We start from the raw sequence: 25,563 nt of genomic DNA, 5'->3' as shown, positions 1-25,563 counted from the left end.
AAGTGAGTCTCACCCACACAATTTGAGTACTTCTCCAAGCAGTAGGAGTGAAAATTTAATTAGTGCGCCATGAGTTGCTTCTTTCCCCCACAAATACATCCTATACATATGGCCTAATCAATCACTCACCCACTTTCTTCCTGTCGTCTGGCAGCAAGGTTCCCTTTACTGCCTCCAGTGGTGGGATAGTATATGACCTTTATGACTGAGGAGTTAATATTTAAGCACATGGTGCCCGATCATTCCCCTTGGTCTGAGCAAGGAGGGGACCCTTTGAACATGAACATTCCATAGGTCATAAGGGACAGCTTCCTCCTGGAGAACGATTCTGAACTCCCTGTGATTCCATGCAATCCAGGACCCTTTGTGAGGCAGGGCCAGAGGGGAAGGAACTCCCTTACACTCCCCAGCAATGCTAGAAATCTGCAGGAAAGTTAAAAAGCTTTTTTATTACTTTTCCTGTGAAGCCTGCTACATGCTGTGGAATTCATATTAAAGGTTGAGGAGTCTCTGGCAGTGTGGCTCCGGTGGAGCTGAACGGGGTCAGCAAGTCAAAGAAGCTGTGACTGGAGAGATGGGAGCAGATGTGACAGCTGGTACAGAGACATAGATGCCCACACAGATGGTCCTTTTCCTTTGGTGGAGCCCTGAAACTGATAATGATAATATATGAGCCCTGATAATGCCACAGAATTTGAGTTCAAATCCCTCGCTTCTCCTGCACAGGGGCAAAACCTGCTTCCCCAGTCAAAGAACGTTGTGCTTGCTTCCCCCTGATATTTTAGCAAACAAGCTTACTGGCAAACTAAAAGTGAGCACTGCAGAGTATTCATGGAAAGGAAATTTCAAATTTGTAATTGCAAGTTTTCTCACCAGAAACCTGATTCTCAGAATCGTACTCATACAATCAGGGGAACAGCTCATACCATGTGACCTGTGCATCCAATCAAAACCAATGAAATTTCATTATCAAATAGCTGCAACAAACCATACATTGGCCAACTCCAGACCAAGAATTAGTGAATAACTGTGGAAAACAAACTAATTCCAGAAAGTCATGATCTGTTTGCATATAATGTGCCTGCCCTGAATGACAATTAATTAAGGAGAGACAACTGTGATAACAAATAGGTAGGTTGTACAGTGGAATTAGATCTTGTCTTTTAATTGTAAGATATTGTATTCACACCAGCTCATACAACCAGCATCTGGGGCCAAACTCTGCACTGAAAAAGATGCAGAAAAAAAGTATCTCGATCTATGATTACTCATTGGGTTGAGAAATAATTTTATATCCTCCCACCTTAGCACTGTAACAAAAGCAGCCAGAGATAAGACGGTAGGTCTGAGCTTTCAATACATCTGCTCTTGATCACTAAAAATATATGAATGATGAAGTAAAAAATTAAGACCAGGACTCCAGAGTAGTATTTCACATGGCAATCCTCTCTAGAGCAGAACTGAAAGGAAATGTAGTAACAATCACAAAGGTATTTGATTAGAATTAGGTATGGGACTACTGGCTTAACTAAAATAAAACTAACTTGAACAATTGCCCAGATTTCAACAAAACCCAAATATCCAAAATCATTCTGAGTTGAGTCAAAAAAAAAAAAAAACAACCCACCGCGGTATTAATTGGCTGAATAACACAAGATGGGTTGCCATAGTTTCTGATACTTCCTGAGGGACAAACTGCTAACAAGAAAGCTTGGGCCAAGATTTTTAAAAGTCACCAATGAACAGAGGTGCCTCAACTTGAGACACCTGAAACAGGCCTGATTAACTGAAAAAGCTAAGCACCTACCCTGTGAAAATCTATCCCTTTAAAGATTTCTCAAGTTGGATGACCGAAAACAATGGAGGCACCCAGATTCATTACTCCCTTTAGAAAATCTCAGCCCATTGATCTTTGCAGCTATCTAGTCCGTCTCTGCAGCCCTAAGCAGTTTGAATAGTTCAGATAAACATCCAGAATTTGGGGGGCTTATCTGAATTGAAACTCAGAAGCTTGAGATTCTTTTATTGGCAATTAAATCCAGTATTGTGTCTTGTGAAATCAGACATACATTTGAAATTTTAGCTTCAAATTCTCCATTACCAAACCAGGTGGAGGAGTCCACAAATATTTCTGGGTTGTCCTATCACCATACCACAATTTCACAAGTGCCAAAAGATAATCTGGATGCAAATGATCTTGTTCCTGGATCTTTTTGCAGCAAATCTTTTGTGGAGCAAATCTTGTTAATATTTTCTCTTGAGGATTTGCTACTTCAGATGCATCTTGTAATGGGTCCAGCTTTATCCAAATATTCTGTATCACTTCTAGTACTCAAATAATTTGCTCTTATGGTGTCTGCACTTTGTGAAGTTGAAATGTCCCATGCAAATTTAGAGAAGAGCTCTGACAGAAACAAATCAGAGAAACAGAACAACTGTAAAGGATGATAAGTAGAGCCCTGCACATCCATGAATATCCACTTTATAGCTGTGGATATCTGCATCTGCAAATGCGGAGGCAATTGTGTTGTTTACCATCTTTGCGGCTCGTGAATCAAATGTGGATCCAAATTCTTGTATCCGCACAGGGCTTTAACAGCGAGATAGGGTGTTGGTGCAGATGCAGATACATATAAAAGGTGGAGTGAGGGTCTCAGGTCGGATACAAGTTAATTATTGTGGATGCAGATCAGCTGCGGATCCAAATTTTTGTATCTGCGCAGGGCTCTAACGATAAAGTATCTAAATCCCATTTTACAGAAAACAAAGAAAGAGGAGGGTAAATTGGTTGTCAATATGAACTTCTTCAAATTTGAGGCCCAGTCATGGCCTAATTGAGGCCCACAGGGAGGAGCTTTCAGCAGCTCTATAATGCTTTTGGGCTCCACAGCTGTAGATGTGCCTCTGGATCCTGAAAAGGTAGGAGACCGTATCACTTTGCTACACAGTAACAATAGGAGTAAAGGGCTACTACATCTTTTACCAATAGGTAACAATGGATTAGACCCTTTGTTATTTTTCACTGTTTGTGCATAAAAAATGCATAGACTGGGAGGAAAAAACCAAATAAAATCTAAGGAAAGTGAATAAAAATGTCTATGATTAAAATAAGCCTAAGATTGGAAATGATCAAGAGACTACTTCTTAACAGCCAAGATCTCCAAAATCATCACACTGTTTAAATGCAGGAACATTTAAAATTGTGTTCCAGAGTAACAGCCGTGTTAGTCTGTATTCGCAAAAAGAAAAGGAGTACTTGTGGCACCTTAGAGACTAACCAATTTATTTGAGCATAAGCTTTCGTGAGCTACATCCGATGAAGTGCATTCATGCATCTGATGAAGTGAGCTGTAGCTCACGAAAGCTTATGCTCAAATAAATTGGTTAGTCTCTAAGGTGCCACAAGTCCTCCTTTTCTTTTTAAAATTGTGTGTGTTTCTTTGCTGGGAATACATGCCCTTTAAACTTCCATTTCTTATCTTAACGATCATTGGTCATCTAGACACTGAGACAGGACACTAACAACATGTTGAACCACAATTTTACAGCAACATTTTTCTTTTTCATTCCTTTGACATGAAGAGACTTGTGACAAACATCTATGGAGACAGAGAGCACGCATTATATCAATAATATTCTGAAGATGATGATGATGATCTTTCTTTGACAAATACATGAATCATGAGATCTGGGTATTTCCATGACAACTTTGACAGTCTGATTATCTACTAAAAAAATCATCATCATCAGGAATATCAGTAGCAGATCAGCTTTCTCGTTTGTAGAAAAAATGTATAATAATTAATGTGAAGGCTGTCAAGTTTGCTAGGAATTATCAGAATATTTTAAAGTGGGTTTTACATATTTAGTCAATATAAACCAGCTATTGTTTTTTAAGTGGGTCAACATAGTGAATGTAAACCAGCTATGATATTTACATATTGTACCATCTTTACAAATCTTTCAAGCTACCTACTATTCCATGTCAATTGAAGTAAAAATTGGAGCTGTGTAACTCACCCACTCAGGCAGGGATCTAGACCTGCTTTTGACCACTTGAATCTAGCCACAAACCTGAACTTTTGAGAGTTCAGCAGATAAGGTATCGTGATGTCGTCATGACTTCAAACTGCAAGACACAATTCATTGTACTGTGCTTCCACACTGAAAAACCCAGTGCTGGATGACCCTGAACATGCAACCTGCAAGAAAAAAAAAAATCCAGCATCAATGTACTTTGTGGTTAGATAAGCCCAAACCACAACTGCTGAGCTTCACCCATCCTGGGTAAAGATATTTTCTATTAAAGAAGTTGAGAAAGGTAGCAAAGGTTACAAGCAGGTGTTTTGAAAGTAATTTTAAGTGGGATGGAAATAATCGGTCACATCCTGAAATTATGTTAATAATGTGTTGTAAAGACCCACTGTGATAGCTTATGCAAAACCCTTTTCTTCAGTTTTACCTGGAGCTAATGTATGACAAATGGGCCAATTACACATAACTCACAATGATATCAGGAGTGAGGAGACAGAGAGAAATCAGGTTGTATAGGACTGTTCACTTTAATAGTCTGCGTACTAAATGTATTATGCCCTACACAGTATGTAATTTAAGCTTGCCATGTACAGTTGCAGCCTTAGGCCATCTGGCCGTGAATGCTTTCTTTAGGCATTTTTGACCTTAGCAAAAGCTTTAAGGTCTTTCACTGTAAATATCTTCAAGCATTTGTCATTTATGCACAGTTGTTTTTTTTTTTTTTTTTTTGCTTTGGCCACAAAAAGGATTCTTGCATATTTATCTGTTTTACTAAACTACGTTTCCTGGCACCATTGTTATGATGAGCACATGCAAATTGTTACCTCAACTTTGTTAAGATAAAAATGACATTCTCAGGGTATGTTTCGGAATTGGTTGGGGTTTTTTTTAAATCATTTTTTCCTCACAGTTGTTTGCATTATAAACCATTGCAAGCGTGAACTGAAATCTGTTTCCTGACAGAATTCCAACTCCTCTCCTCACCATCTCACTTGCTTATGAATACTGGTTTATTATTGGGGGGCTACTTGAGGGTGCTGTATGCCTCAGATTAGATTATTTTCTAGAAAGGGAAATTTAAAAAAAAGAGTACTTGCAAAAGTCAGAGAGAGACAGGTCCTTAGCTGGTAAACATTGGCTCAATTGCATCAACTTCAGCAGAACTATTACAATTTACACCAGCTGAGAATATGGTCTATGAAGAACTGCATAGATTATATAGCCCTCCCCATCTGGAGTATCACTGTCTCACCAGACCAACTCTCTGGATGCAGTCCTTACCAGTCCTGCACCACTTCCTAATGGCTAGTAGGGAAATCCGGGCCCACCCACCCACTGCTCTGGGTTCCAGCCCAGAGATCTATAATCAGCAGCCAAGGTCTACACCAGTGGTTCTCAAACTTTTTTACTGGTAACCCCTTTCATATAGCAAGCCTCTGAGTGCGACCCCCCCTTATAAATTAAAAACACATTTTTATATATTTAACACCATTATAAATGCTGGAGGCAAAGCGGGTTTTGGGGTGGAGGCTGACAGCTCACGACCTCCCCATGTAATAGCCTTGTGAGCCCTTGAGGGGTCCCGACCCCCAGTTTGAGAACCCCTGGTCTACACAGTCTCAACCCTCACTGCTCTTTCCTTGGGCTTCTTCTTCCTCTACTTTTCCACAGGCTTTCTTCCCCATAACTCCTCTGGGTAATCTCTTCCATCAGGAACAAGATCACAGGCCTTTTGCTCCCCACTAAGTTTCCTCCTACCCAACTCTGTACCCAAGGAGTGACTACAGGCTCCCTCCATGCAGCCTCTTCCTCCTACCAACTTCTTCTCTTTATAATTCTCTCCCAGCTCCTTCCCTTCTGGGCTTCATCTGCAACTAGGGTTTGTCAATCTAGCCTGAGTCTCCCCCTGGTGCAACCTATCAGGTTAATCCGCCCTTTTGAGCCACTTTACCCCTTTCAGAGTTGGAGTGGGTTAAACAGCCCATCACTCAGATATTAATTATTTGCCATAAATTAAGACAAAATACACCAGATGAAATCTTCACTCTCTCAAAGTATTAATGAAAACAGATGAGTTTGATATTAGCTAAATTTTATTTCTTTTTATCTTTTTATTAGTTATTTCTATCATTGTAGCTTCTAGAAACCCCAGCATCAGTTGCTAGGCATTATACATACACATAGCAAAGAGATGGTTGATGCACCAAAGAGCATGCAATTTAAGTATAAGACAACAGGTGACTAAAACAAACCGATGAAGGGAGCAAAGGGCTCTTCAAGAATTCCTCCATTTCTGAACAATAGTTTGGGACCTTTACTGAAGAGCATGACATAAAGACTGGATTTGCATGATATAAAAAAAAGATCAGAGTAAGTAAGAGTCCAGAGTGAGTACTTCCTTTCCAAGTTTTCCATTCCTAAGGTGAGAGACAGAATGGGAGAAATTCTCAGTTTTGTGATTTGCTTCATTTTTATTTTTATTTAAGTTTTTTTGCAAAATGAAAGAGCCACAGGGTAAAATTTTCATAAGTGCCTAAGTCCCAGATCCTCAAAGGATTTTCGGTGCCTAACTCCCGTTGGAATCTAGGCCCAAGTGACATAGGAGCCCATAAGTCCCATTGACTTTTAGTGGTATTTAGTATCCTAAAACTCATATGTACTTTTGAAAATTTTACCCATGGTGCCTGGGCACAGGGGCAGAGGGTTATATGCTACATAATCTCATGATATTCAAGGGGTAGTGTTGAAATAAGCAGAAGATATATCACATTATCTGGGGTGCAATGCAGAAATGACCCTTGTCTACATACCTCCATGTTCCCAAGAAAGGCAACATATTTGCATTGGCCCCAGTGGGTCTCCAAAAATAACCCATACAGGCTGAGAAGGAGCCAACCACACTAGTTACACAGATTCTATCATCATTATATTTGTGAAAATCAGAGCCCCATCTAGCAAAAATGTTCCTGCAGATAGATTAACTTCTGTTCAACAGCCTCTGCAGATAGGGAGATAATGAGCATTTTTTGAGGGAGATAAAGTCCACGCACTTATAGCTCTATTAAGATTAAAGTTAAAAGCAAATATTAGCTGTTAAAAGCATCGAGCAGATTTGGATACTCTTTTGGGGAGAGAGACCCTCCAAGATGCAATACAGTTTTTTGGCTACTTGTTAAAGACATAAACCAGCACATGTACAGCCTGTCTCATAATAAACTGCAGGAATACGTCCCCATGTTTCTCGCTGTAGCACTCAGAAATGTCCAAACACTTGTGTCTCTGCCTGAAGACTCTCAGAAACACTGATGAAAATGACTCTCCATCATTCAGGAAATATTCACTAAAGAGCTGAAGAGGGATACTGCTTCATGACATTCCATTAAAGCACCATGTACTGGATTATTCCTTCCAACTCTGTTGTTTAACCACATGCATAACTGTTCTGGAGTGTCTGTTTCTGTCAAGTAGAATGATAATCTGTGTTTATTCAGATGAGGGAAAAGGGAACTAAGCAGTGAGGTCTTATTTGCTACAGAAAAAGTTATCCACTGTGTCAGCAGGGAGTACACACATGTCAGCAGGTCAAGGTGAGGTTATAACACACACATATTTATGAAGGTACAGCACACAGTATGACAGACATCCTGCCTAGCTCCTGGCTCCTGGTACTGCAATTGGAGAGGAGTCTCAGAAGTTTCATGCTACAGAGTGGATTTAGGATCTCATAAGGCATTTTTGTGTTTTCCCAGGCTTTCTGCAGAATGTTTGCTTTCATTGTAAGCTGTCCTCCCTGGTAGAATTCCCTGAAGGAACTATGGAGGGAGAGGGATCTTCTTGTGAAATAGTCTCCAATCTATCAGCTAAAGCTAATGCCACAACAAATCTTTCTTTAGGTAACCATGACTGAATCTTGCAGATCTTCAGGGACTGGCATAATCTACCAAGCAGAAGCAGCCTGATACATCAGACAAAGCTGTTTCCCAGCATGATTTAACCACCAGTGTATTTAGTCAGGATGCACTGATCCATCTTTCAAGAATAAATGTACCAGGTGCAAAGCTTAATCTACCTGCTTTCCTTCTACTCTGACTTCCCTCCCTTCCCCTCTGCCCTTTCACTCTCCTTCTGTCTTTCATCCTCACTCTTTTCTCACTGTTCATCTGCTCCTCTTCTTCTTCCTATTCTCTCCTACATTCCCATCTCTCATCCTATTCCTCCAACCCCACATGTAGCCTGATTCAGCAGAGTACTTAAGTATGTCATATCAAGCATGCCAGTAGTGCCAATGACTTACTTCCTTGGGGCTATTGCCATGTTTAATATGCTGAAGTGGGGTTGTGCCCCACAGCGTCTCCCTCTTATTTCCCATTCAAATTCTGTAGCTTTGATTCTGCTTGGACTTTCCACAAGCATAAGTCAGAAGTAGCTTCACTGAAGTCAATGAGATTATAGCGGTTAAAACTGGTGTAAGGGAGAGCAGACTCATAATTTTAACTGTAAAACTGACTTATTTTCACTGGCATGTGTAACCATATATTATTTGTTTTGAAAGACATAGGGTGAAATTCCACCCTAATTTGCACCCATAAAATATTATGGGGTTGTAAGGATGTAGCTTAAGGCAAAATACGGTATGAAAGAGTAAGATTTATAAAGTATGTTTAACATATTTATCCTAATATTTTAGAAATGGGTTTTGCTATTTTTGAGGTTCTCATAGTTTTTCTACACTAAAAAGAGATTTTTCTAGGCCAAATTCTCATTGCAGTAGAGAACAATAGCAGCAGTTGTGAAACATCTACATAACTCCTCCACATGATGACCATTTGTCTCATAAAACTGAAAGTGTCAGGAATTAACAGAAAGACTTAGAATGTGATGAGACTTAGAATATCTGTTTTTTTCCTGGTAACTACTTCATAGCAGCCATCCGCTCTTCCATTAAACCAGATATCAAAGGTCTGAAATTCCACAATGACTTTTGATGTCAGCACAAGTTCAGTAGTTAAAGCTGAAGACTTGTCACATGATGAGTTTTTGCCGATTAGAAGGCATAAAAAGAAAACACACACATACAGTTGTATGTTCATTATTATAACAAAAACAACTCCACAACTGAATAGCCATTCTTCTGGCTGTATGGCTTACTTTATGAAAAAATGGAGACTGAAAATAGCTCTAGTTCTCAAGTTAAACAGCTTCGGGGGGGGAACCTAATAAATGTCAGTGGTCCCTTTGCTTGCATGTAAAATTTTTATATCTTGCATGTCTCCATTTTCAACTAAGAAGGACTAGGGCATTCTTTAGTTTAACCTCACTCACCTTTTCCATCTTCCTGTAATGGACACTTCTTCCACTTCAAATACGGAAGCCCTGTTTTTCTACTTTTTCTACCACCGTCACATGGAGAGGTAGTCTTGCCCCAACTTACAGCGGCTCAGAAGGAGTTTTCCTACTGTTTAGAACATAAAAAATTGTCAGAAAGATTAAGAAGATTTGTCCTGAAGTTAAAATTGTCCAGGCATCTTTTACCTTCACCTTGATGTTAACACTTGGCACTCTTACATTTATTCACTAACAAATGAAAGGCCAGTTTCTCAGCAGGTGTAATTTGGTGTAACGCCACTGAAGTCATTTGCTAAATGTTAAGCATGTACATTTGTGCATACTAGGCTCAGGGCAGGGGGGGAGAAGAGAGTGGTAGCACACAAGTAAGTTTTAAGCACTAATGGTTACTCTATTTGGGGGAGATTTTCAAAAGGCACAAAGGTGACTTAGGCATCCAAATCTCACGAACAATATCAATGCGCCTTTGAAAATCTCCCCCCCTAACTGTCAGTGACTGAATAGTATAAGAAAGTGTTCACAGCATTCGTTCAAATCTCAAACTCCTGTTCAAGGCAACTTTGTAGTGCCCCCATCATAATCAATATCCACCAACATCTGTTAGAATATGTTTTTGTCCACAAAGTTTAGAGAACAGCTGCTTTTCATTTCAATAAGAATGCTGAAAAGAGAATTCATGAATGAACAAGAGTGTTTCTATTGGTTATTCATTAGTTGCTGTTCAGTCTTCCTTAGTCTCCTGTTAAAAAATGTTCAGTCATCAAATCAAGGAGCTTAAATAATACCATGTGACTTAGATGACCTATCATATACCACAAACAGTGAACAAAGTGCACAATTTGTGAGTGACCAATAGTTTGAACCTTATTCACTCAAACTAAGACATTTCCAGAAACAGGATCAACCCACAAAACAGAAAAATAAAAATAAAAAAAATAAAAAAGCTAAAAGTCACTCATACTAATTACTCATTGCTAATCATTTGTCCAGCTTTGGCAATGAGTGAGCCATGGCCAGAGGACTGAAAAGGATTCTAATAATGAAAACTCCAGTTGACCCAATCAAACCTTGAGAAACAGAGTCTATAACAGCTCTGGGTACAGTTGTTCCCAGACAACAAAGCAAAAATATGTTGTGCAATGTTAATGAAACACACAATAATTCATCTGGAGTTTGATAGAGAGTGATGAACAAGGCTCAAAAAATGTAATTTTATATTTTTGCAAGCATTTGAACTGGCTGGATTTGACTGAGACCAGAGGAGCCAAAAAGGAGTAGGCTAACAGGTGTGCAGCTTCCCTCATTCTGAGATGAGTTTAAATGACACAGTCAAACTCCTAGACAGTTGCTCTCTTTTTAGTGTCTTTTTAACTGTTAGTTCAAAATGCATTAATTCATTTGTTTTCCAGTAGAGAGCTGTGAATTCTTGGCCTAATTTTCAGAGGTACTCAGCACCTTCAGATCCCATTGACTTCAACAGAGGTTTGGAGGTACTCAGCAATTCACATGATCAGGCCCTAGCAATGCAAAAGTCCAGCCATGTTATGGGTACTGTGTATCTGTTAAATATCTAACATTCCAGTTGGCTACAAGATTCCTGTTTTGTCTGGGAACGGAGATCTACTGCATGGCGGGCATTACAAGAAGGCAATAATCAATAACTTGTTTAAGTCTTGTCTCAAATAAGATCTGAAAACTCTTCAGGGAAGAAGAAAAATTTTAAAAATAGCATTTTTCTGCTGTTCTTTGGAAATCCTCTGACCTAGGCTTTTCCATGGATTCACATGTATCACAGAGTATTAGTTGAGGGGTTTAGCTGGAATGTGTCAGGCTGCAGATAGAAGCAGCAGCAAGCTGTGAGGCAGTTAGGCCCACACTGCTCACCTACCATACACAAGGAAAAACAGAGCAGCAGCTGCTTTGATGAGTCAGGGTGGGCTCATTTAGTGAGAACTCCTGGCAAAAGCAACAAGCCTCCACAACAACTACCATTAAGACTCTGTGACAACTGATTTATTCTCACTTTATTTCCTTTTATTGAGTCTCCTTTACCCCCTTTAGGCAGTCCTTATACTATGTTGTATAGTGGTTACAAAATCATCCTGACAGTGAATATCTGATCTGACACATCACTATTTTTTTATATTTACATTGAAAGCCTCTAACAATAGCTAAATTGCTGCTTATCCCATGCATAATTTGTATTGCAGCAGCAACCCATTAATAGGCATTCATTATCCTAACCAAGAGATGTACAGTATATCAGATTGAAAAAGAACAACCTGAAAGAAAGCAAGAGCAAGAAAAAAAAGATTGTAGCAAAACGCAAAAAACAAGCAACTGGCCAGATATCGTGATCGCTGTTAAACCAGTGTGAACATGGAATAATTCACCATTGACTTGGTCCTACATAGGAGGTGACTTGTGCTACCCAATTCCAATGTTTACTGTAGTATAGCATAACAGAAGAGGCACTTGATTCAAATTAGCATTAAAATAAGATTCAGGGTTTGGGTTCAAGATCCAATCTTCTTATTGGTATCAATGAATCCAAAACTGATAAGCAGTTTTGAAAATCTGGTCATTCCCTAAATGGGAGTTCAGCTCTTCTAAAAATTGGCAATTCTAGATCCTGAGCACTTTGGAAAATCTAGCCCCTGTATGTACATTTCCTGTGCTGAATACGGGTAATTTTGTTAATAGCTTTAGTGATATTCTAGAAAGTCACAGAGGCAATACTTATCAAGAATCAAAGGTGACCCAGAGAACTCATACACTAGCTTGTCATCTACAGAGGCTTAGGTTCAAATCATGCCTTAGATCAGGGGTAGGCAACCTATGGCACGCGTGCCAAAGGCGACATGCAAGCTGATTTTCAGTGGCACTCACACTGCCTGGGTCCTGGCCACTGGTCCTGGGGACTCCGCTGCTGGCCTGGGGTACCAGGCACTGGCCCCTGCCAGCCGGGGTTCCATCCACCTGCCCCGCTCAGCCAACTGCCATCCCCGGGCCCCAGCCACCGGGGAGCAGACGGGGCAAGACAGGGCACAGCTCAGCACCCCCACCTTAAAAATTGTTCTAGCCACTGTACTGGGATATTTTTAAGTCCTGATTTGCTGCTTACATCATTATCACACCACATGGAACAGCGCACTGCATTTGATGTTGAGATTAGAATGTACAAGCAAGAACTGGAATCAGAATTTTCTGACAGATTTCAAAATTTCCAGCGATTTGGCCCAATGCTTTCTTTTCTAATTAAATCTGAAAAGTTCAATGAAAGCTACTTGGATTTGTCTGTATTTCAGTGGATGCGTGTTGAAGATTTCAAAATGCAGCTCATTCAGTTATAAAGCTCAGAATTGCGGGCATCAAAGTTTAGAGATCTGTGGACTGCACTTGAAGTTACCGAGAGAGACCATGGAGCCTCTATTCTGACCTGCTGGATGTCCCTACCAGTGAAATTTAACTGTTTGAAGAAAATTGCATTTGCAATGCTTTCAGCATTTGGATCCACATACCTGTGTGAACTGGTATTTTCACACATGAAGTCTGTCCTCTGTCCCTCTCAGAGCCAGTTAACAACTGATCACTCAGCCCTGGTCTACACTGCAGGGGGACGAGGGGGGTCAACCTAAGATACGCAACTTCAGCACGCGAATAGCGTAGCTGATGTCAGCGTATCTTAGGTCTACTTACCTGGCCGTGAGGAAGGCAGTGAGTCAACCGCTACCGCTCCCCCATCGACTCTGCTTCCACCTTTCACGAGCTGGAGTTCCAGAGTCAACGGGGAGCGCGTTCGGGGATCGATTTCATAGAATCATAGAATATCAGGGTTGGAAGGGACCTCAGGAGGTCATCTAGTCCAACTCCCTGCTCAAAAGCAGGACCCATACCCAATTAAATCATCCCAGCCAGGGCTTTGTCAAGCCCGAACTTAAAAACTTCTAAGGAAGGAGATTCCACCACCTCCCTAGGCAACGCATTCCAGTGTTTCACCACCCTCATAGTGAAAAAGTTTTTCCTAATATCCAACCTAAACCTCCCCCACTGCAACTTGAGACCATTACTCCTTGTCCTGTCCTCTTCCACCACTGAGAATAGTCTAGAACCATCCTCTCTGGAACTACCTCTCAGGTAGTTGAAAGCAGCTATCAAATCCCCCCTCATTCTTCTCTTCTGCAGACTAACCAATCCCAGTTCCCTCAGCCTCTCCTCATAAGTCATGTGTTCCAGACCCCTAATCATTTTTGTTGCCCTTCACTGGACTCTCTCCAATTTATCCACATCCTTCTTGTAGTGTGGGGCCCAAAACTGGACACAGTACTCCAGATGAGGCCTCACCAATGTCGAATAGAGGGGGACGATCACGTCCCTCGATCTGCTCGCTATGCCCCTACTTATACATCCCAAAATGCCATTGGCCTTCTTGGCAACAAGGGCACACTGCTGGCTCATATCCAGCTTCTCATCCACTGTCACCCCTAGGTCCTTTTCCGCAGAACTGCTGCCTAGCCATTCGGTCCCTAGTCTGTAGCTGTGCATTGGGTTCTTCCGTCCTAAGTGCAGGACCCTGCACTTATCCTTATTGAACCTCATCAGATTTCTTTTGGCCCAATCCTCCAATTTGTCTAGGTCCCTCTGTATCCTATCCCTACCCTCCAGAGTATCTACCACTCCTCCCAGTTTAGTATCATCTGCAAATTTGCTGAGAGTGCAATCCACACCATCCTCCAGATCATTTATGAAGATATTGAACAAAACCGGCCCCAGGACCGACCCCTGGGGCACTCCACTTGACACCGGCTGCCAACTAGACATGGAGCCATTGATCACTACCCGTTGAGCCCGACAATCTAGCCAACTTTCTACCCACCTTATAGTGCATTCATCCAGCCCATACTTCCTTAACTTGCTGACAAGAATACTGTGGGAGACCGTGTCAAAAGCTTTGCTAAAGTCAAGAAACAATACATCCACTGCTTTCCCTTCATCCACAGAACCAGTAATCTCATCATAAAAGGTGATTAGATTAGTCAGGCATGACCTTCCCTTGGTGAATCCATGCTGACTGTTCCTGATCACTTTCCTCTCATGTAAGTGCTTCAGGATTGATTCTTTGAGGACCTGCTCCATGATTTTTCCGGGGACTGAGGTGAGGCTGACTGGCCTGTAGTTCCAAGGATCCTCCTTCTTCCCTTTTTTAAAGATTGGCACTACATTAGCCTTTTTCCAGTCATCCGGGACTTCCCCCATTTGCAACGAGTTTTCAAAGATAATGGCCAATGGCTCTGCAATCACAGCCACCAGTTCCTTTAGCACTCTCGGATGCAACTCATCCGGCCCCATGGCCTTGTGCATGTCCAGTTTTTCTAAATAGTCCCTAACCACCTCTTTCTCCACAGAGGGCTGGCCATCTATTCCCCATGTTGTGATGCCCAGCACAGCAGTCTGGGAGCTGACCTTGTTCGTGAAGACAGAGGCAAAAAAAGCATTTAGTACATTAGCTTTTTCCACATCCTCCGTCACTAGGTTGCCTCCCTCATTCATTAAGGGGCCCACACTTTCCTTGGCTTTCTTCTTGTTGCCAACATACCTGAAGAAACCCTTCTTGTTACTCTTAACATCTCTCGCTAGCTGCAGCTCCAGGTGCGATTTGGCCCTCCTAATTTTATTCCTACATGCCCGGGCAATATTTTTATACTCTTCCCTGGTCATATGTCCAACCTTCCACTTCTTGTAAGCTTCTTTTTTATGCTTAAGATCTGCTAGGATTTCACCGTTAAGCCAAGCTGGTCGCCTGCCATACTTACTATTCTTTCGACACATCGGGATGGTTTGTCCCTGTAACCTCAACAGGGATTCCTTGAAATACAGCCAGCTCTCCTGACTCCTTTCCCCTTCATGTTAGTCCCCCAGGGGATCCTACCCATCTGTTCCCTGAGGGAGTCGAAGTTAGCTTTCCTGAAGTCCAGGGTCCGTATCCTGCTGCTTACCTTTCTTCCCTGTGTCAGGATCCTGAACTCAACCAACTCATGGTCACTGCCTCCCAGATTCCCATCCACTTTTGCTTCCCCTACTAATTCTTCCCGGTTTGTGAGCAGCAGGTCAAGAAAAGCTCCCCCCCTTGTTGGCTCCTCTAGCACTTGCACCAGGAAATTGTCCCCTACGCTTTCCAAAAACTTCCTGGATTGTCTATGCACCGCTGTACTGCTCTCCCAGCAGATATCAGGAAAATTAAAGTCACCCATGAGAACCAGGGCATGCGATCTAGTAGCATCTAGACGAGACACAACAAATCGATCCCCAATAGATCAATCACAACCCGCCGATGCGGCGGGTAGTGAAGACCTGCCCTCAGAAGCCTGTGTGCAGCTTAAAGTATCCAAATACGTGCCAGACATTGGAAAACTCAACAAGGAAAAGCAAGGGCAAGGATCACACTAAACTGATAAGATCTGCATTTTAATTTAATTTTAAATGAAGCTTCTTAAACATTTTAAAAACCTTATTTACTTTACATACAACAATAGTTTAGTTATATAATATAGACTTATAGAAAGAGACCTTCTAACAACGTTAAAATATATTACTAGCACTCGAAACCTTAAATTACAGTGAATAAATGGAGACTCGGCACACCACTTCTGAAAGGTTGCCAACCCCTGCCTGAGATGATATCTAAACTCTAGTGTGCATTTTCTGTTTTCCTGGTCAAAAGTTAGGTACATTCCTGAAGTGACAAAATTAACAAGTACGTTCTGTGGAACTGCAGACTCGGGTGATAATTAGGGCCTGTGGAAAAGCAGAAAAGATATTTGTCAAATATATAATGGAGCACATTTTATTATAATAATTTCACGGAAACAAAATTTCACTAATTATCTGACCAGCAGAAAAACATATGTCAAAAATATTCAATTGATGCTTTTGAAATTAATTGAATAAAAATATATTAAAGTCCAAAACTATTATGATAAATATAACTGTTTTAAGAACGGGTCATTAAACCTGTTTGTCACCTAACATTCTCTGATATTTATCCGTCTACTTCTTTACAACATCTAACTTGCAAAAGGCTATTGGAAACATTTTCCTCTTTAAAAGTGCCTTGTTATGACATGCAAAGTATGTTGTAATGTAGCTAAGAATAAATTCCCAAAGAACAGCAATGTACTCTCATTGTGAAATACCATAAATTATGTTTTTAAAAGACTGGTTGCTATTTTGCATTCATTTAAATAGCAATTCTATCAATTTTGTGGTATTCTACTGCTTCCATCCATGGTGCTTTTAAGAGCAGAGAAGCTTCTTGTGGACATGAAGCATTTTTGTTAGTTCCTCAGAAAGCCACTAAATTGGAGCATTTAAGGTGGAAAATTAGATCCTATGCCCTATTTAATACATATATCTGTTCCAACAGAAGATATGTTAGCGATAGTGACAGTATTTTCATTAGGTAGTATTTATTGTTAGATTGCAGCTGTAGCCTTTGGGCTAGCTGAAATACTTTTTAAGTATTTTTAAATAAATGTATGAAACAACAGCAGCATAAAGCCAAATTCTAAGACCGTCACATCAAACTTTGCTCTTACTTACTCAGTTGACTACAGCAGACTTGAACTGACTTTACACTGGTGTAAATGAAAGCAAAATGTGGACCTTATACTTACATTCTAAGCTCTCTGAGGCAAGGAATGCCTCTTTGGTCTGTGTAACTGAAATCAAAATCTGGCCCTTAGTCTATATTATAACATTAGAAAATATATCAATTTATTATCAATACAGCTAAGGATGTTAGAATGAGATACATCTGTGGTAATGACGATGCATAGATGAAATAACAAAAAGAACTGAACGAAGAATTCCAGTGCCAAGCATTCAAGCTCTGTGTCATACAACAAACGAGGCAGTCTTTTGAATTACCCAGAGTAGTGCTCATTAATGTACAGACAAAAACATGTGACAGGACTGCTTTTGTCATGGAATTCCAACCCATCAATCCCAAGTGATTTCACCCACCTACCAAAAATTATTAAAAAGAGCTATTTTCTAATAGCCAGTTCAGAACAATTATATCAACTATATAAGTATGTGAAAGTATTTCCTAGTCTATGAATATAATATTTATCATTCAACAAGAATTAACATCTACTGGATGGTTATAAATCTATACCTATAAGGCCATATCTTGATCCACCGAAGTCAATGAATAAACTCCTATTGATTTCAATGGAACCAGCATTTGTCTCATATTTTTTTCTGATGAAGGAATTTGTGTTACACATTAATACTGTATCTGTGAATACTAACTGCTATAAGAAAATGTTTAAATCTACATTTTATTGTACAGAAAAAACTACATTAAAATATCATCAGTTCTTCCCCATCTCACAACTCCCAGTCTACTCCCCCAACAGGCTCTTTGTCCCAATCTACTTCCTCCAATGCTACCCCAATCTCAGGCCAGCTCTTGTTATGCTTCCTCCTCCACATTGCTGGGAAGCCAACAAGAGAAGCACTAAGAGTCCAGGAGAGAATCTCCCTGCTTTTACTACTGGCACAGCAGCCCACAGGAACCACAAGTTGCAGTTGGAGGGAAAATTCTGCTCAGTCCCTGCATTCCTGGGCTGGAGCATGCCCAGCACAGACAGAATCTTTTGATAACTTAGCTGCCGAACTCTAACAAATCTCTACTGAGCAAATTTGAACTGAAGCTTTTACAGGCTGATAACTTGGCCAAATTTGTGTGATATTTCACAGGAACAGCAAAAGGCATATCCCTGACAGCAGGATAACCCTCCTGCCAATTTTCAACTCCCTGTTCCAAAGTATGGAGGTGCTAGATCTTCCCAACGAAAGAGCTGAAAATTTTTTTTGATGTGAACTAAACAACATATTTTCCCCTTATCTTGTTCTTGGGAATGGCTGAAGCACTTTAGCTGAAACTTTTCCAAAAAAAAAAAATCAGCCTGAGGAAGAAACCCAGCATGAAATTTTCAGTCCTAATGCCTGAAGTTATAAATAACTTAAAACAGGGTCTTCTAATGGAAAGTATTGGACAGCCTTAACAACAGTCAGTGTGACCAGCCCTATAAGCACAATAGATCCCACCATCATCCTCAAGAAAAACACAACTAAGAAAGAGGAAAAAAGAGTAGGCAGAATCAGCAATAATTTCTGAATAAGCCACCAGTCTAAGCCTCCTATCAGACAGCTACACTACACATGGGACTGTGGTCTTGAAGACAAAAGTTATTTTGATTAAAGAGTATAAAGACCTGGACATAAATAGTAAATGGAAACCCTTTAGACACCTCACCTCAAAACAAGACCTCTTGATGAATTAAGCACACAGGGCAATAGAACACAACAGCTCATTAATTGTAAAGGGTAAGCTGAAAAAGAGATTTTAAAAAGGGCTTGTGCCCTTTCATACTTCACTGTGGCATATGAAAAAGGCCTGAGAATTTCTTTGTCTGCTTGAAAATCGAGCCTTGCCAGCCCACCCTGGAAGGCTCTGATGTCTAAAGAAGTAGTGGAATGGTGACATCACCAAAGCCAAGTAAGTAAAAGTTGAGAGGAGAACGGATTTGCTTTTGTTAATACACATATAACTTCAAATGATTAATTAACATTTCAGATAAAGGAAGTCTTTGTTAAAGATCCAGCATCCTGCCATTTCAGTTAAGGTGTAAAAAATTACAAATAAATGTGCTGTGAGACCTCCAACTGGTTCCCCGCATAAATAGCAAAAAGCAGACTTTGCATTCCTGATATTCCTGAGGGAATATATTTAGGGAACAGATGTCGTTCAACACTTCCAGCTAGGGAAACCCAAGTGTCCAGCAGAAAAACTCATGCTAGATTCTATGGGATGGATTTTCTCCCTAACTGGTAAAGTGCTTTGCCAGCTTTAACTGAAATGTGCTTTATACATGCATATGGTGTTGTTATCTTTTTAATTGCACTTTAAAATTATCTTCCAATCAGTTAGGAGATTCTTTGGTTGGTTGGTTTTAATGAACCAATTCATGCTTCTGTATTTGAAATGTTCAGCCAATGTAGTGTGCAATGATTAACTTAACGTCTACTATGGCTTTATAATAAAATTTCATTTCATTTGGATAATATAATTTGTTGGTTGGGATGTCTTCAAAAGTCAATTTGATTTTTTAAAATGTCTCATTTTCTTTAAGTTTTATTGCACATGCAGAATTAGAAACCTAGTTATGGCTGAACTGATCATGGTCAAATGCAAGAATATGTATACGTGTGACAGTGACAAAGTTTACTGTTACCTCACTGCAGTTTACCTGTATTTTGAGCTATATTCTGATACATCCATGTGCTGGTGTACTTGGGAGGAAGAGCACATAAGGAGCCCCTAACACTTAAACATGTGCAGCTAAATAATTATAGCCCCTGTGCTCAGGAAACCTCCCTCTTCAGTGTTCCTGCGGATACATGGTGCTCCCCCTCCACTCCAGCCCCTGAAGTAGGCCAAACACACCGCTGTGTGCAGTTCATGTGGACCAGACCCCTCCAGGACTCTAGTTACACAATTTAGTCAACAGCCTCTGGCCTCCCCAGTATATCCTCTGCCTGTCTTGCTTCAGCTGTGAGTTCTTTGGTTAACAGACTGTCCATTCCATTCTCTGACACTGCTCCCATCTATAAGAGCACGTGTGAGTGCAGTATGAAACAAGTTGACCAACACTTAAAGTGTATATATGCATACATATATTTTATATATATATATATAATTGTGCTGATGTAACATAAAACTAATGTGACTGTAAATAACTTATTGTCAACTTTCAGTTATCTGTGTGCATGTATTTATAGAGCTATATATATCCCTTTAAGAAGCTAGATCTACCATGAAAGGGATGTTGCCATGTGCCTGATAAGGAAGCCTCTCATTCATACAGAGCAGGAACTTTTTCACCTTCCTCATTTTCAGACACTACAAAAATGTCACCACTATCTATCACGAGCTCTTCGTTCCTAATACCGCCATCTGGAGTCCTTTGCTTTCTTTTATATTACTCCAGAGAATATCTGGTATTTTTAGGAATATCAATTTTTTCTTTTCAGAAAAAATGTCCACTTGCTTCCACTGGAGAAATCTGACAAACCTGGCAGATGCATATGAGAAGACGCCTTGCAGCCATCAAATGAGGTGATTGCTCCCAAACCCATCACTTCCCACTTCTTTTCACATAGTAATGATTTCTTTGACTTCTCAATTTATCCCCTCCTCTAAGGATTTAAAGACTCTAACAACAGCACAAGAGTTAAAACATCCCCAGGTTAAAGGATACAACTTTCTCTGCCCCTCTCTCTTTTCCAGTTTCCTCCTCCATCTTTCTTTTTATTTTCCTAAACTCCCATTTCCATTGGCTTCCTGGCAGCCAGCTTCCTAATGACATACTATTAGCACTTCTCTATTATAATCCCCTCTTTAGCTTGCTAACCCAACATTAGCATTAGCATCAGAGTTATCGTGTTATCATGTAACATAGCTGCATGAAAAATTATAACAGTTGTGCAGCAGTTACAGTGTAATTACTTAGTGCCACTCACTGTGTAATAGGTTTTGTAACCAATTAAATTTCTGAATTCTGCTCACACAAGAAGCCTCTCAAACAATGTCAGTATTGATGTTTCTTGATGCTTTCTGCAACTGATTTGCACCAATGATGTATAAGGAGTCAAAGCAGTAGGCCTGTCTATTTCTACAGTTTCAGACAGAAGAAAGAGCACACTACATTTTCACTCTGAGTTTTTACCTTTTCCAAATTGCAGCACATATGGCCAAAAAACAGATTATTTACACCTCTGTGAAAATTCTTCTGTGTTAGATTAGCATGTTTGCATTCTCCAGTCAGACTTGTTCATCCTTATGACTGGGAAAACAGACAGAGAATTTTGCTATCCATATGAAAACAATAGTAATCCATGGAAGTCTTTGCTAACAGACGCAGAAAACAAGTTATTTTGTATGAATGTAAACTGCAACCAAATGATAACAGCCAAGCCTTCAAATCCTTACTCATTTGATTTGTCCCTTGAACTTCTATAGCACAACTCATCAGAATAAATGTTTGCAGGACTGGTTTATAGAATTGCAGCAAAATAGGCTACTTTCTATTTAGCAGCCCCTTATTTCTCTAGAAAAATCACTGACATACAGATAACTTAGGTCCACAAAGATTTCTCTAGATTTTAGTACACTTTTACTTAATAGCTTTCTTTCTTGTAACAACAGGACATCTTACATTTTTCAATTATACATTTAATAATAAATATTATATATAAGGCAAACCACAATGTGTCATGTACTGCAGGATGTTAATAAAAAGTATCATGAATGCAACTGAATAAGAAATTATTATCTGTTGCATTGGTTAATATTAACTTATTATTTTATTAACTTTTATTTACTAGCAAAGTTCTCTTATCAGATCAATTTTGTTACATAAAACAGCCATAAAACACACCCAGTAATCAAGAAATCTTGAAAAATTACCATGTGGATTATACTTCCACTTGAAGGAAGCACAAAACAGTTGGGTCTTTCTAAAAGCAAAAAATCCATTCTAGTGAATTTTAAACTGGGGTGAGGAAAGAGTGTATGAATTTGTGTTTTGCCATTCCTTTTTCCAGAAAAAGTAGACTAAGCTGAAACATCTAGAGATGATTAGAATAATGTTTGTTCTTTATAAGGGACCTAGTATTATTACTGAGGTTCATAACATGTGGGTCTTTCTGAGTCCTCGGTTGTTCTCAGACTCTTAGGCAGCATCGGTAGCCCAGAGTGGGTTTTTTCCATCCATGCCTAGCTATACATTTGTGCTTTCCTGTAAGATATAGACTTTGCCTTCTAAAATCATTGTAATGCATACCACAAAAAGTACTTGGAGTCTTAAGCTACCACAGAATAAGGTGACCTGAGTAAGTAATGTTTTTCTTGTATCAAGTTTATTATATCCATTCTTAGACTGTACTGGCTACCCATGCGTTTCCAGGTTCAGTTGAAGATGATGATTTTGGTCTATAAAACCAGAGGTCACCATTAAAAATTCATTATTTATCCATAATTGCCACATCACAGTATACAAGGCACTGCTGTTATTTCTATTTTAAGAATAAGGGCAAAGTGGAATATTTCAGATGCTATCATGTTAACTGCTGACTTTTTAATGGCAACTACCAGAAAGCTTTACAGGTCAAAACATGATAACCATCACATGTCTGTGATAACTAACCTTACACTTGTGTTCTATAGTCCAAGTCTAATAAAGGACAAGCTTTCAACTTTCAGTTCCAGATTTTCCCTACCTTCGCACAATTTGTTATTATTTTCCAGATGTTGCATTTTGGGAAAAGGGAGGAAGTAATGTGGTGGGGTGGGGGACACACTAAAATCCAAAAAGTGAAAATGAAAAACAAATTTTAAAGTTTCTAAAAAAACAAAATGAAACAATCTTTAAGTCAAAATAAAACAAAATAGGGAAAGGTTGTTTGAAATTTCCTAAATCAAATCAAAACTTTTTATTGGAATTGCAATTTACCTGTGAAAAAAAAGTTGGTTTCAATTAAATTTAAGTTTTGGATTGGAAAAATACTCTATGCCAAAAAAAAAAACAAAAACCCTGACCAATTCTATTCATCACCCTCAGTATTACCTTATTTCATAAGGAGTCCCTGTGATTTCAATGGGATTACTCATGGAGTAAGGTACTACACAATGTGAGCAAGCCTGGTGAATCAGTCATAAGATATTAAAAAAATCTCTTCTTGCTTCAGACTGTACAGCCAGTATCTAATGGTTATCAGGAAGGAAACAGAAAATTTGTTTCTTCCGGCCCAATACCTTGAGTAACAATGTACAAATGATGAAGGGCATTTTGAGAAGTGTTCATCTTTCCATGAACAGTTAGTTGCTGTTCATTGTAGAAGGCTGCACACAGGACTAGACAGACCCATAGTTTGCTGTAGTATAGCAACTCTTTTGTTAAAAAAAAGTGTTGGTTTAGCTGCCAAAGTTTAATAAGAGGTTAGAATGCATGAACTATATGCACGTCGGCTAAAATACAGAAACTCCTACTAGTTAGGAGAGAACTAAAAAGATGATAAATTAAAAAACTGAGTGAAGCTTTATATCAAGGTGACTTAAGAAGGATTAGGTTCAATCTTTGGATTAACTGAATAAAATAAATTCCCTCTAAATGAACAAAGAATTAACTTAGTCAGCAAGCTAGTTTGAGCAGTAAATTTCAACCTGTATGCGTTCAGCTACATCATTGCTCTGGACAGTGCCTCCCTTTCCCCATAGTCAGCTCTTGGATAAGTGCTGAGTCAGTTCTGGGGAGCTAAGTGTGTCACTTTGGTTTACAAAGCAATCTCTCTCTCTCTCATATATACTCATTTGTTCAACATCCCGTCCAATGGGATGGTGTTCCAAGAAGGAGGAGTGCTAGGCAGAGACGGGCTCCACCTAACGAAGAGAGGGAAGAGTATATTCGCAAGCAGGCTGGCTAACCTAGTAAGGAGGGCTTTAAACTAGGTTCACCGGGGGAAGGAGACCAAAGCCCTGAGGTAGGTGGGATACCGGGAGGAAGCACGAGCAGGAGTGCGTGAGAGGGGAGGGCTCCTGCCTCACACTGAGAAAGAGGGACGATGAGCAGGTTATCTCAAGTGCCTATACACAAATGCATGAAGCCTGGGAAACAAGCAGGGAGAACTGGAAGTCCTGGCAAAGTCAAGGAATTATGATGTGATTGGAATAACAGAGACTTGGTGGGATAACTCACATGACTGGAGTACTGTCATGGATGGATATAAGCTGTTCAGGAAGTACAGGAAGGGCAGAAAAGGTGGGGGAGTTGCACTGTATGTAAGGGAGCAATATGACTGATCAGAGCTCAAGTATGAAACTGCAGAAAAACCTGAGAGTCTCTGGATTAAGTTTAGAAGTGTGAGCAACAAGGGTGATGTCGTGGTGGGAGTCTACTATAGACCACCGGAGCGGGGGATGAGGTGGACGAGGCTTTCTTCCAACAACTCGCAGAAGTTACTAGATCGCACACCCTGGTTCTCATGGGAGACTTCAATCACCCTGATATCTGCTGGGAGAGCAATACAGCGGTGCACAGAAAATCCAGGAAGTTTTTGGAAAATGTAGGGGACAATTTCCTGGTGCAAGTGCTGGAGGAACCAACTAGGGGCGGAGCTCTTCTTGACCTGCTGCTCACAAACCGGGAAGAATTAGTAGGGGAAGCAAAAGTGGATGGGAACCTGGGAGGCAGTGACCATGAGATGGTCAAGTTCAGGATCCTGACAGAAGGAAGAAAGGAAAGCAGCAGAATACGGACCCTGGACTTCAGAAAAGCAGACTTTGACTCCCTCAGGGAACCGATGGGCAAGATCCTCTGGGAGAATAACACGAGGGGGAAAGGAGTCCAGGAGAGCTGGCTGTATTTTAAAGAATCCTTATTGAGGTTACAGGGACAAACCATCCCGATGTGTAGAAAGAATAGTAAATATGACAGGCGACCAGCTTGGCTTAACAGTGAAATCCTTGCTGATCTTAAATACAAAAAAGAAGCTTACAAGAAGTGGAAGATTGGACAAATGACCAGGGATGAGTATAAAAATATTGCTCAGGCATGCAGGAGTGAAATCAGGAAGGCCAAATCACACCTGGAGTTGCAGCTAGCAAGAGATGTTAAGAGTAACAAGAAGGGTTTCTTCAGGTATGTTAGCAACAAGAAGAAAATCAAGGATAGTGTGGGCCCCTTACTGAATGAGGGAGGCAACCTAGTGACAGAAGATGTGGAAAAAGCTAATGTACTCAATGCTTTTTTGCCTCTGTCTTCACGAACAAGGTCAGCTCCCAGACTAATGCACTGGGCAGCACAGCATGGGGAGGAGGTGACCAGCCCTCTGTGGAGAAATAAGTGGTTCAGGACTATTTAGGAAAGCTGGACGTGCACAAGTCCATGGGGCCAGATGCGTTGCATCCGAGAGTGCTAAAGGAGTTGGCGGATCTGATTGCAGAGCCATTTGCCATTATCTTTGAAAACTCATGGCGATCGGGGGAAGTCCTGGACGACTGGAAAAAAGGCGAATGTAGTGCCCATCTTTAAAAAAGGGAAGAAGGAGGATCCTGGG

At 40.3% G+C, this 25,563-nt stretch overlaps 1 long non-coding RNA gene across 1 annotated transcript in view; it reads right to left on the bottom strand.

The window, feature by feature from the left end:
• Positions 1-25,563, bottom strand: part of LOC125642939 (uncharacterized) — a 421,578-nt gene that overhangs the window by 142,842 nt on the left and 253,173 nt on the right. Inside the window, exons 6-7 of the long non-coding RNA XR_007358534.2 lie at positions 9,358-9,490; positions 4,021-4,202 (exon numbers count right to left, since the gene is read on the bottom strand). This is a non-coding gene — a long non-coding RNA (uncharacterized LOC125642939). The remainder of the gene's footprint in view (positions 1-4,020; positions 4,203-9,357; positions 9,491-25,563) is intronic.

Source organism: Caretta caretta, chromosome 9, assembly GCF_965140235.1.
Source record: "Caretta caretta isolate rCarCar2 chromosome 9, rCarCar1.hap1, whole genome shotgun sequence".
NCBI lineage: Eukaryota > Metazoa > Chordata > Testudines > Cheloniidae > Caretta > Caretta caretta.
This window is presented reverse-complemented; position numbering and strand designations above follow the sequence as displayed.